The following is a 12080-nucleotide window of genomic DNA, read 5'->3' on the forward strand; positions in this document are numbered from 1 at the left end:
GCGAAAAGCCAGGGTTCGATTCCTGGGACCGCCGCATCTATTGTTATTCCTGCAATTTAGTTTTCTGGTAGATTCGAGAATAATGTTGGCGTATCGAGGTCCGAATGTTCTACGCGTCGAACCTTCTACGCCGATTATTCCAGCTCACGCATGTACATAAGGGGCGCCGCGTGGCGAAGCGGACTGAGCTTTCACCTCAGCGTTCGATCCTGCTGCTTCGCCGCTTTCGACGCTCGCGACGCTCTGTTGTTATTTTCTTTTGCCTTTTTATTCCTGGGCACAAGTTCGCCCCATTAAACATTTAAGTTTTCTCAGTTATTTTGTTGTTTTGTCACCTTGCCATTCGTGACATTTTGGTGGAGGTGCGGGGTATCGCATGCCCCTGCCGCGTACCCCTCCGAGGGCCCGCAGTACAAGTCCGACGCCTAGCCCACGAAGAACCAACGAACGCACTTCCGAGATCCGGTGCAGTCGTCGCACCCAAGGCCTACACTGTGAATTCGGACCTCTGCCGCCTATGACTAAGTAGCTAACGAGGCCAACGATGGACAGCTAGTCGTCGCAGAACCCGTCCACCGCCAGCGTCGTATACCTGCCCGTCGTACCCAAACCTCCGACGCCTTTCCACGGAGACGCCCACGAGGACATCGAGGACTGGCTGCAACATTATGAACGTGTGGCCCGACATAACGGGTGGTCAGCTGAGCACTGCTTGCAGAACCTTTACTTTTCGCTGGAAGGAACTGCGAGGCACTGGTTGGAAAACCACGAGGCTTCTTTGACGTCGTGGGAACTGTGCAAGCAAGAACTGAAGAAGACGTTTGCCTGCCAACACCGACGTGAGAGGGCCGAAGATCTCCTGCGACCAAGAACCCAAGGCCTAAATGAGAGCATCACCAGCTTCGTCGAGGATGTTCTCCGCCTGAGCGCCCGCGTCGATCCTCAGGCTACCGAGGAGAAGAAGCTGCACCACCTGATAGGGGTGTGAAAAGCGAGATTTTCGGCGGTCTCATCCGGAATTCCCCGACAACAGTCGACGAGTTCGTCACGGAGGCGACAAATATGGAACGGGCCCTGCTAGCCCGCTCCAGACACTACCAACGACACCCTGGCGTAACTACTCTGGCGACATCTGGCCCTCCCCGGCATCCGTGACCTTATCCGTGAAGTCGTCCAGGAAGAATTGAAGAAGTTGCTACCTGCTGCCACAAGCCCGGCTACGCCCTCAGTCGCCGAGAGCGTCCGGGAAGAACTTCAGCAGGCGCTGCAGCCAGAAGTTCTCGCCAGCGCCGTTCCTGAACCACCGAAGCTGAGCTACGCCGCAGCTACCCGACGACCACCACCCCCTGCTCACCCGTATGCGGCGCCACCTCGGCATGAACCTCTAGCGCCGTAGTATTCACGACGCCATGAAGATCGGGCGTACCTCCGCCCAGAACCAGCTGCTCCACGAAAGACCGACGTGTGGAGGACGGCCGATCGACGCCCGTTGCGTCATCACTGCGGTGAAGCCGGCCATATTTACCGTCGATGCCCCTACCGACAACCGGGGCTGCGCGGGTTAAACCCCAACGACCCGCGCCCAAGGTACGACGAACGCCCTCGTGACATCGAGGAGTACCCCCGACGTTCGCCAGCTTCAACGCTGCTCCGCCGTGAGTCCCGCCCACCGTCGCCCAGACGTTCAGCGTCTCCAGCGCCACGACCTCGCCGAGAGAGCCTGTCGCCCTTGCGTCGCGGGGAAAACTAAGTGCGGCAACGCCTGGAGGTGGCGTTGCCAAAGACGACCAAAGTAAAGAGCCTCCAAGAACGCCGGAGCGCTCCCACTCTCTCGACGCTACGCATCACAACGACGTTCCTGCATCGGTGTCGAACAACCTAAACATCATTATCGACGGCCACGACGCATCGGCACTCGTGGACACCGGAGCAGACTACTCAGTCTTGAGTGGGAGGCTCTCTCGCCGCCTGCGAAAAGTGAACGCCGTGGGAAGGCCCTCAAATACGAACCGCCGGTGGGTACCTCATCACACCAGTCGGGCGGTGCACTGCTCGCGTCGAGATCCACGGTGAGACGTGCCCTGTGAAGATCGTCGTTCTGCAGGACTGTTCGAGGGACGTTGTCCTCGGAATGGACTTCCTCTGTGAGTATGGCGCCGTCATCGACCTCAGAGCAAACCGGCTAACTCTGCGAAAACCTGTTTCACCACCGGAGGAACCCAAAGCGACGTCATCCGCGGTCCGAGTCCTCGCAAGTCACGTAAACTTACCGCCGCGGTCGAGTGTTTTCGTACCTGTCGGGATCACCGAAGCTTTCTGCGGCGAAGTTCTGCTCGAGGGGAGCCTCCAGTTGCTTCTAGGAAGAGGAATAGGCGTCGCAAGAGGGGTAGCTGAACTCCAGGATGGCCGCACTGTGGTTCTCATGACGAACTTCCAAAACGAAGCGTAACACCTCACGAAAGGGGCAGCCGTTGGCCACGTCGAGGAACTCCGGAACTCCGCGGAAATCGCCGTCATTGCTGACGAATCCTCGCCATCTCAGCAAGACAGTACGTCGCCCGCGCAGCTCGACATTGACCCTAAGCTTCCGGGCCCGAAAAGACGTCAGCTGATTAACCTCCTCGCCGAATACCGCGACTGCTTTGCGACGTCGTCGAAGGTGCGCCAAACCGCCGTTGCGAAGCACCGCATCGTTACCGAGGACGACGCGCGCCCTGTGCACCGATCTCCATACAGAGTCTCCGTCAAAGAATGGCAGTTGATCCAGGAGCAAGTTCAAGAGATGCTGAACGACGACATAATTCAACCCTCAAGCAGTCCTTGGGCCTCCCCAGTCGTACTGGTTAAGAAGAAAGACGGGACGCTTAGGTTCTGCGTGGATTACCGGCAGCTGAACGCAGTGACGAAGAAAGACGTCTATCCACTCCCCCGCATCGACGACACGTTAGACCGGCTGCGCCATTCTCGAAACTTTTCATCGATGGACCTGAAAAGCGGCTACTGGCAGATCGAAGTCGACGAACGGGACCGAGAGAAGACAGCCTTCGTCACACCGGATGGGCTGTACGAGTTTAAGGTGATGCCCTTCGGACTATGCATGGCGCCAGCAACTTTCCAGCGTGTCATGGACACCGTAATGGCTGGACTGAAGTGGCAGAGCTGTCTCGTCTACCTCGACGACGTCGTAGTGTTTTCCGGCAACTTCGACGAGCACTTGCGACGACTCCGAGCTGTTCTCCAGGCCATACGGACCGCCGGACTCACCCTCAAGACGTCAGAGTGTCGGTTCGCCTATGACGAGCTGAAGTTCCTAGGTCGCGTGGTTAGTAACGAAGGCATTCGTCCAGACCCAGAGAAGACTCGCGCCGTCGCAGCATTTCCAGTGCCAACAGACAAGAAGGCCGTGCGAAGGTTCCTTGGGCTATGTGCCTACTATCGGCGCTTCGTTCAAGATTTCGCGAGGATTTCCGCACCGCTCACAAACCTCACGAAGGACGCCGAGAAGTTCGAATGGGCCAAGGAGCAGCAGCAGGCATTCGACGAGCTGAAGCGACGACTGCAGGCGCCTCCTGTTTTTTGGACATTTCGACCAGGATGCGGAAACCGAGATTCACACGGACGCAAGTAACACAGGACTTGGCGCGGTACTGGTTCAAGCACAAGAAGGCACCGAGCAAGTCATCGCCTACGCAAGTCGGATATTGTCCAAGGCGGAGCGAAATTACTCCACGACTGAAAAAGAATGCCTTGCGGTCGTCTGGGCGATCATGAAGTTTCGTCCGTACTAACACGGAAGCCCGTTCCGCGTAGTCACGGACCACCATTCGCTCTGCTGGCTTGCGAACATCAAGGACCCGTCAGGACGCCTTGCGCGATGGAGTCTCCGACTACAAGAGTTCAACATGACCGTAGTCTACAAGTCAGGCCGCAAGCACAGTGACGCCGACTGCCTGTCCAGAGCTCCCGTCGAAACACCTTCCGACAGCAGCGACGACGATGACAACGACTGTTTCCTCGGCGCAGTGAACGCCGACGACATGGCCCGACGTCAACGAGACGATCCTGAGCTGCGCGCACTAATAGAGCACCTGGAAGGGCGTGGGAGTGCCATACCAGGTGTTTTTTTCACGAGCCCTGCCGACCTTCGCCGTTAGACAAGGTGTTCTCTACAACGAGAACTTCGGCAACAACAACTCGACGTGGCTGCTGGTAATCCCGACCAACCTTCGAGAGGAGATCTTCCAAGCCTGCCACGACGACCCGACGTCCGGACACCTTGGTTACAGCCGGACACTGGCCCGTATTCGTGAAAAGTATTACTGGCCCAAGCTCCCCAAAACCGTCCACCTATACACACGATCATGCCATGAATGCCAGCGACGAAAGAAACCTCCGAAGAGGCCGACCGGACTCTTGCAGTCAGCTCCTCCGCCAACGGCACCCTTCCAGCAGATCGGAATGGATCTACTTGGCCCTTTCCGCCGTCGACGTCGGGAAATTGCTGGATCATCGTCGCCACAGATTATCTCACGCGGTACGCCGAAACGAAAGCCCTTCCTTCCGGAACTGCTGTGGAAGTTGCCAAGTTTTTCATTGAATCCATCGTCCTCCGGCACGGCGCTCCCGAAGTCCTGATCTCAGACCGTGGATCCTCGTTCATGGCCCAGCTGACACAAGAAGTCCTTCGTCTCAGCTACACCAGCCATCGTCGCACCACGGCGTACCACCCTCAGACCAACGGGCTGACGGAAAGGCTCAACAAGACCATCGCCGATATGATTTCCATGTACGTCGACGTGGAGCACAAGACATGGCACGAGTGTTGCCGTACGTCACCTTTGCCTACAATACGGCCGTGCAAGAGACCACCGGGGTTACACCCTTTCAACTGGTTCATGGTCGCAAAGTGACGACAATGCTGGACGCAATGTTACCCCACGAACCGGCTGTCGACGGAAGCGACGACGCCCAGGTGGTTGCCCAACGGGCAGAAGTCCGTCAGCTCGCCAGACTCCGGATTCAAGCCCAACAACGTATCGACACTGGCTGCTACAACCTTCGTCGCCGGGACGTCCACTTCCAGCCCGGAGACAGCACTGTAAAAAATTTACGTCAATTTGACGTGTCTTTCCCTCGTCAAAAAAGACGGGCACGCTCATCATTTCAAAATACGAGGATGCCCTCATTATTTATTTGGCGCGAGAGCCGAGCCTTCCAGAAAAGCCGAAATCCCAGGAGTGCAAGCATGCGCAGATGGCGAGGAGTTGAATGCCCCGCCGCGCAGCGCGCAGCCCCACAGCTCTTTCGCGGCCCTCCTCTCTCGCAGAATGGCGGTGTTGGTGCGTTGTTGCGATTGTTGCGACACCCATCTCTGTTGTTTTGCGGTTTTGCTCCGAGTGTCCGAGTCGTGCGCCCGTGCCGCGCAGGCGCAAACAGAGGTTGCAGCAGCTATCGCCATGCTATCGCTCTTCGGGCGTTCGTCGAACTCGCCTCGGTGGCTGTTGACATCGTGGTCGGTATAGACCAGTGTCCGCGGCAATTCCAGGGCGCCGCCATGTTTATCTACGCTCGCGCCACCACGCGGAGAGAACTGGCAGGCAGGAGGGGGGGGGGGGGGGGGGGGGGCTGCGTTGGCGGCGTTGCTTTGGGGAGCTGGATGCGGCAGGCTGTCCGAATGCACCGGCACATCGTGAAAGATGTATTCACCAGAAGCCTCCGCGGCCCGTTCTTCAACAGATAAGATGTCGTTAACATTCGAGAACCCATCTCGATCGAGAAAACAAGAGAAAACCTTTCTTGTCTTAAATGTTCTCGGTGTCTGCTGACCCTTGACATCCCCGTTTCAGTCCGGGTTCATTGCGTAGTAAATATTTCGCTGCCGCTTTCTTGTAGCTTTCAAATGCTTGATTGTCGGCTTCTTGTATACGACATTACATTCGTGGCACGTTTGAGACCGATTTTCGCGATCTGCTTGCCTTTCTGCGGCAGCGCGGCTCTGCCGAGCCGAAATAAGTGGGAGGCGTTCACTCGATCGAACGCCGTTTTAGCGAATGAAAACGAGACCGCGACGTTTCATCGAGGGACTAGCGAATGGGTGTAGTTCCATAGACAGCTCGGATTAGCTTTCTTTTGTAATGTGCCGCCTTGTCTGCCGCCGCGAAGCGGCGAAAACGAGGGCTCCGAGTGTGTTAGAACTTAGCACGCGTCCCCCCCCCCCCCCCCCCCCCCCACACACACACACACACACGCTGCGAGCGTCTGGGTTCGAAACTATTAGTTGCCAGTTCTAAAGGATGGTACTTACTTGAAGTGGGAGCTGGAATTCTACGAGGTACAGACACTAACTATCGGGCAACGAGGCAGGGTGCCTGGGGGGACGGAGTCTAGGAACGCTACTGATTAATATTGTGACAGGCGATCAGTTATGATAACAGACGAAACTTCGACTCGTTTGTTCAGACGTTCGCGGTGATATTTTATTAGCCCTCGTTATAGCACACCAAGGATCTTAGGCAGTGAAATTCACATCACGCAGGCTCGTCCGTCGTAGTCAAATGAGCGCAGTCGACGACGAAATGTAATGAGCCACTAAGCTTCACAAGGTAAATGCCCGCGAGAAAGAGTTTTGTGGCAGTCCAAAACACCGATCCAGCAGACGCACGTGTTTACTCCGGAGTCCATGAACCCGACGGCGCAAGATCAAAGCGATCAAAGAGCACCGCCGCCATCGCCACCGGGTTTTCTCTGCACTTTGCGCGACAACGGCACTGCAACGGAGGGCACTCACCTCGGCGTTAACAATCTGCGAAATAGATTAATTTCCCACTCTTGAAGCCATTCCAAATGATAAATGAAAATATCTCGGCGTTGTAGAACATCTGACGACAAAACTGTGCCGAGCGCCTGCTCGGCGTCGTTGTTGCTCGTGCAGGCCTGCTTATTTGTAGTTGAGACGATGATTCCACATCTTTCGTGCCACTCGTGGTGCCTGCGATAACTTTGAAGGGCAGGGGAATCTTTTCACGAGGACGTTGAAGACACTCAACACCGGAGCCACCAAAGCAATCGCACAAACCGTCGCCATGTTTGCTTCTCCGTCACTCGCGGCGCAGTCAACTCGTCGCGAGATGTTTTCTGGCTCGGCTAGATGGAAACCAACAGCGGCAAAGTGGCGTATGGACACACGGCTCTCACATTACGGGCACTATACTCACATACCGCGGTAAACAGGACCGATGCCGGCGAAACTGCAGTCGGCACACCAGCGAAGAAGCCTTCAACGGGAAGCGGCGGTGCAGGCCGACGCAGCCCCCCCTCCCCGTGAGCGTCTGGGTTCGAGATTATTGTTCGCTTTTGCTCCTTGCGGTCGAGGCTAAAAAGAGCACTTCCGGACAAAGGTCTATAGTGTTCTGTGATGCATCAGGGCCTCATCAGCTCATCGACGACTAAATCGCCCACTTCAAGGTATGCAATGTGACTTTATCCTTGCAATGTCTTGCTTACGTATTGTAATCGAATATTTCTCCATGTTCGCGGTTCGAGTGCTTTCGGTTGAAGACGGAAAGTGCTCGAGCGTGTTCGAAATCTGCGGTCTGAGAACACGGGCGTCTACCGACACATCGTGCTTTTGGTGTTTCTTTTTCAGCACGTTATGTTTCCGTTATAATATGCACGTGTTTATTTATCCGTGCTGCAGCGGCGGCGCCTTTACTCAGAGCCCTGCGCCTTATCTCTTAGAAGAACTCGCGAGTACGAGCTTTTATGGAAGCTTAGTTTCTGTGTTTGTTTTTGCAACAACATTCATGCAGCCAGACAACATAAGCGAGCGGCTAACGTCTTTGTAACGATGCAATGTCATTGAACGACGTTTTAGCGGCTTCGAAAACGGAAGTTTCCAGTGCACTCGATTCACGAGCCTCTAAGACGTGCACAAAATTATTGACCGCCCTCGTAATTTGACGGGAAATTTCTCAAGCAGTTTGGAGGGTTAATTGTTGTAAACATCCACTCTGCAGCTCGCTGCTGGCTCTGACTTTATATTTAACAGTGTGCTTATTTTTTATATCGTATTTTCCGGGCTATAGTCCAAGGTCTATACATCTTTAAAAGCTGAAATTTTAGGCTGTGCGGACTCTCTACGCGTGCGGACTATACACGAATTTTGTTTTTCAAGATCGTTCATTATGAGGAGATGTGACGGATTTTGTGAGTGAAAGAGTATGTTAATGATGATTTATGTATATTATCCCTACTGAAAAAAACCATATGAATTTTCCATACGGGTCTTCATATAGCGTTATGGGATACGGGTCATACGGTTGGTACGGGTCATATGGTTGGTACGGGTCATATGGTTCGTATGGGTCATATGGTTCATACGGTTGGTACGGGTCATATGGTTCGTACGGGTCATATGGTTCATACGGTTGGTATGGGTCATATGGTTGATACGGGTTGGTACGGTTTGTATGGTCCATATGGTTTGTATGGCCTATGGTTGTTATGGATGATATTGTTCATGCAGTTTAAATCGTTGATATGATCTATAGGCCAACGCACTATTTACCAACAAGCTTTCACGAGGTGTGAACAAATTCAGTTTCTACACGAGGTGCAAGCACTGCGTGTGCACAAGAACGACATTCACGTGACGTAAAGCGTCTGCACATGCGCCCTAACAGTAGCAGCGCCACCGTAGCAACGTGACGTCAGAGCCGCGTATTGGTGTATATCGATCGTATTAACCACATGGTTCACTCATCAGTGAAACATGAAGTTCAGCAGGGAAACACTTTCCTTTTAAAGCCTATGCAAGATAGCAGAAAGTGCATGCACAGAGAAATGCTCGAACTTCGAGAAATTGTGAACATGCATTCCACCCGCAGGCTCGTTTATTTGTCCTCCAGTCTCAGACTTTGAAGTAGCTCGTGCATGCTAATGAGGCAATTCTTTGAGGCGAGCTGCATCTGCTTTCCCAGTTGGTCACAGGCTGACGCACCTCCGACGGGCATCTGAAAGTAATGTAAACAAAACCGACAGTCACATTACATGTTCTCGTAAAATAGTTTGTACAATATCTATCTAGTCAGTAAACCCTTTTCAAAAGTCTATCAAGCAACAATGGCTGTCAGTACTGCTTGCTCACGAAGTGCGTGACTGGATCCGAGTTCTCGCTGAACGCTGACGCAGGGCTCGCTTTCAGTATATGCTCAGAGTATGAGAGCAAGCAATGGCGGACAGGCGTTCGCACTGACGTTGGAAAAGGGTCTATTGACTTAAATTTTATGACTGACCTAATATTTAAAATCATCTACCTTCTGCAACTTTCACATTTTGAAAACAATCACAAACATTTATCAAGGCAATACATCACTGCATGACGGAAAATACATAACATACAACTTTCGTCAACTTACATAGCATACAACTTTCGTCACCACGGGACATCTCTGCAGTCTCCCGGGACGCAGACCTCCCACGTGGTCACACCCCGGTCCAAGCATCCCTCTCGTCCCGTTTCCCAGAAGAACGCAGGAACAGGCAGCTGTCCCGATTATACGCCGAGACCCAAACGTCTCCACTTGTCTCCATTGTTCGTTAGCACCCGGTCCGAAGGCTGAGGAAGCGGGCCTCTGTTTCTCAGCGGGGTGTCAGGGGGGTCAGCTCCCGCTGTGCCGGGTGGCCCGCTCGGCGTCGCTCGGAAGCTGCACCCCACCCACGCCGCGTCGGTCAGCATGTTCGGCGGCGCCAGAATGCCGAGCCCAAGACTCTGGTCAGTCGATGGGAGGTCGATGGCGCTGCCAGGAAGCCGAACCTGCTCTCTGGGTGCCCGATCATAACAGAATGCATCCACCAGGTGCACATTGAAAGTCGTTTATTTAGCTCTAAAATTAGTTTTCTTGTGCTTTTCAACGGAAGACTGGTGATTTTGAGGTTAGGGTGCAACATGCAACACATTAAAGCTAGAAAATGAGCGCTGAAATTTCGTTTCCCTACACCTTTAATGGAAGTGTAGCCACATAATCTAAGTATAGTATAATTAATAAATTATTCTATGCATGGACAGGAACGTTTAGTTAAGTAAGTCATCCCTGCAGTCCATTAAGCACAAAATTTTAGTTTAGACTAGACAAATGTAAGCCAGAAACACTCAAATCCTGGAATTCATAAGGAAATAACTTTATTTGTGCTTACTGCAGACTTATTTTTCGCGGGCTCCATATTTCGCAATTAAGGTCGAAGCTGAAGTTTTTAAATAATTCGCGGGTTCTAATTTTCGCGATGCAGTGGGATCTCCATATAGATTCCAATGTGTTTACACTTTACCGGAATTGTTTACGGGACCTACTTTTTCAGCAATCTCAACCAAGCGATTCGACAGCGACCTCAACCATGGGGTTGCTGTCACGTGCCTTGCTTCGACGCTCTTATTGGGTCGGGAAGGCCGCAGCCTCCACAGCTCGTCAAGTTATCGTGAAACACAGAGTACAGTTGCTGCACTCGGAGTAAGGGTAAAGGATCGCAAACTCAACATGCCCAGCACCTGGAAGAAGGCATAGGACATACACCTCGAGGTTAAAGGGATACTGAACTGAAATTTCGAACTCGCAAAACAAGGCTGGACAGATAGGCGGGACGTTGCAAAACCCAAGAACATCACTCATACAGCGATATCTCTAACGGATCGCCATATTTTTAGAAAAGAAGTGCCCGGCCGAGGAGGCCGACGAGACAAGGCACGTCACGATTCTCATTCCGTCTCCTCCTTGCTACGTCCCGTGTCAAGCTGGTGAACCGAAGCGAGGAGGAGAGAAGCGAGGCCGCTTCCCCTCATTCTCAAATTCTCCCGGAGGACAGTGATGTCAAAGACCTCGCTTGATCGTGCCCTTCTTTTCCAAAAGTGCAGCGATCTGTTTGAGACATCGATGTACGAGTAATGTTTTGGAGTTCGTAGAGTCCTGTTCAACGCCTCTAGAGCCTTATTTCGCGAAATTCAAATTTCGGTTCAGTATCCCTTTAACAAGCCACACGCCAGATAAGGTGCTCCATCTGTGTTTAATGGTTCCAGAAATCTATCGATGCCCTTGCACCAGCGGAGTTGAATCGTTCATTATGAAAAGCAAACCAACAAAACTGCATGATGTTTGGCAAAAATAGGTTACAGCCTGTGCTTTTGATTTGGAACTTCAGAAAGATGAGCTCAATTCTCTGGAAATTAGAAACTATGTATATTCTGAAAGAATTACTGTTCTGCATATCAAGGTTGTCTCGTTAAAATAAAAAAATAAATACCAGAAAAAAGTACTAACCTGATATGCACCTATGAAGTCTTGTTTTGGCTAGCAGTGACCGGCCCTGGTTAGCAATGACTCCATGTCCCCAGGATTGCAATGATGGTTAAGTAACGTCCACCCCTTATGCACTTTTTGGTACAACTGGAAGAGACAAAGCATCTTGTTAAAAATTACCAATCCTTTTCACGAGCGAATTTTGCAGTTCATGCTTCCTGAAAGTCATTTCCCACAATAGTGTTAAATTAGAACAATGAGAGCAAAGTTGTTTCAGTAAAGGGCCCCTGAAAAGAAAAACAAATGTTTTTTTTAAACAGACTTGTTGGGACACACGTGTCAAATAATTAATTTTACGTGAAAAAAAAATTAGTCAGAGCAATAGTGACGGCGCGAGACGCAATTTAGTCGGTAGTCACCTCCCTTCCACCTGTTTCCTCTGGGCACTTTGAGCGAGTAGAGGAGAGGGAGATCAGCTTCGCCTTCGTGTTGAGGTGGCGAGAGCGAATGACCATTCCGGGACGTCATGGACTTTGCGCGCAGAATTTAAAATAAATCTCTTGCCGTCAATATTGCTCTAAAAAATTAATTATTTTCGCATAAAATTTATTTTTTTGGCACGAGTGTCGTTATCAGACTGTTCAAAAAACTTTTTTTTTCCAGGGGCCCTTTAAGAGGTGTTTGCCTGATATGCATCAGTGGAATCAGGTATTGACTAGCAATGACTTATTGCCCCCGTGACTGAAGTGCTGTTTCAGTAAAGTGCCGTTCACACTCTTGTGACCGAGTAAG

The 12080-nt window shown here is 52.0% G+C and overlaps 1 long non-coding RNA gene across 1 annotated transcript; it reads right to left on the bottom strand.

Moving 5' to 3' along the window:
• Positions 1–8860: 8860 nt before the first annotated feature.
• Positions 8861–9473, bottom strand: LOC115316534. The gene is made up of 2 exons (XR_005716365.2): positions 9417–9473; positions 8861–9011 (listed from the first exon to the last, which is right to left on the bottom strand). It is a non-coding gene; the product is annotated as an uncharacterized LOC115316534 (long non-coding RNA).
• Positions 9474–12080: the final 2607 nt, after the last annotated feature.

The sequence above is a fragment of the Ixodes scapularis genome, unplaced genomic scaffold (assembly GCF_016920785.2).
Source record: "Ixodes scapularis isolate PalLabHiFi unplaced genomic scaffold, ASM1692078v2 PGA_scaffold2__306_contigs__length_199485367, whole genome shotgun sequence".
Classification (NCBI taxonomy): domain Eukaryota; kingdom Metazoa; phylum Arthropoda; class Arachnida; order Ixodida; family Ixodidae; genus Ixodes; species Ixodes scapularis.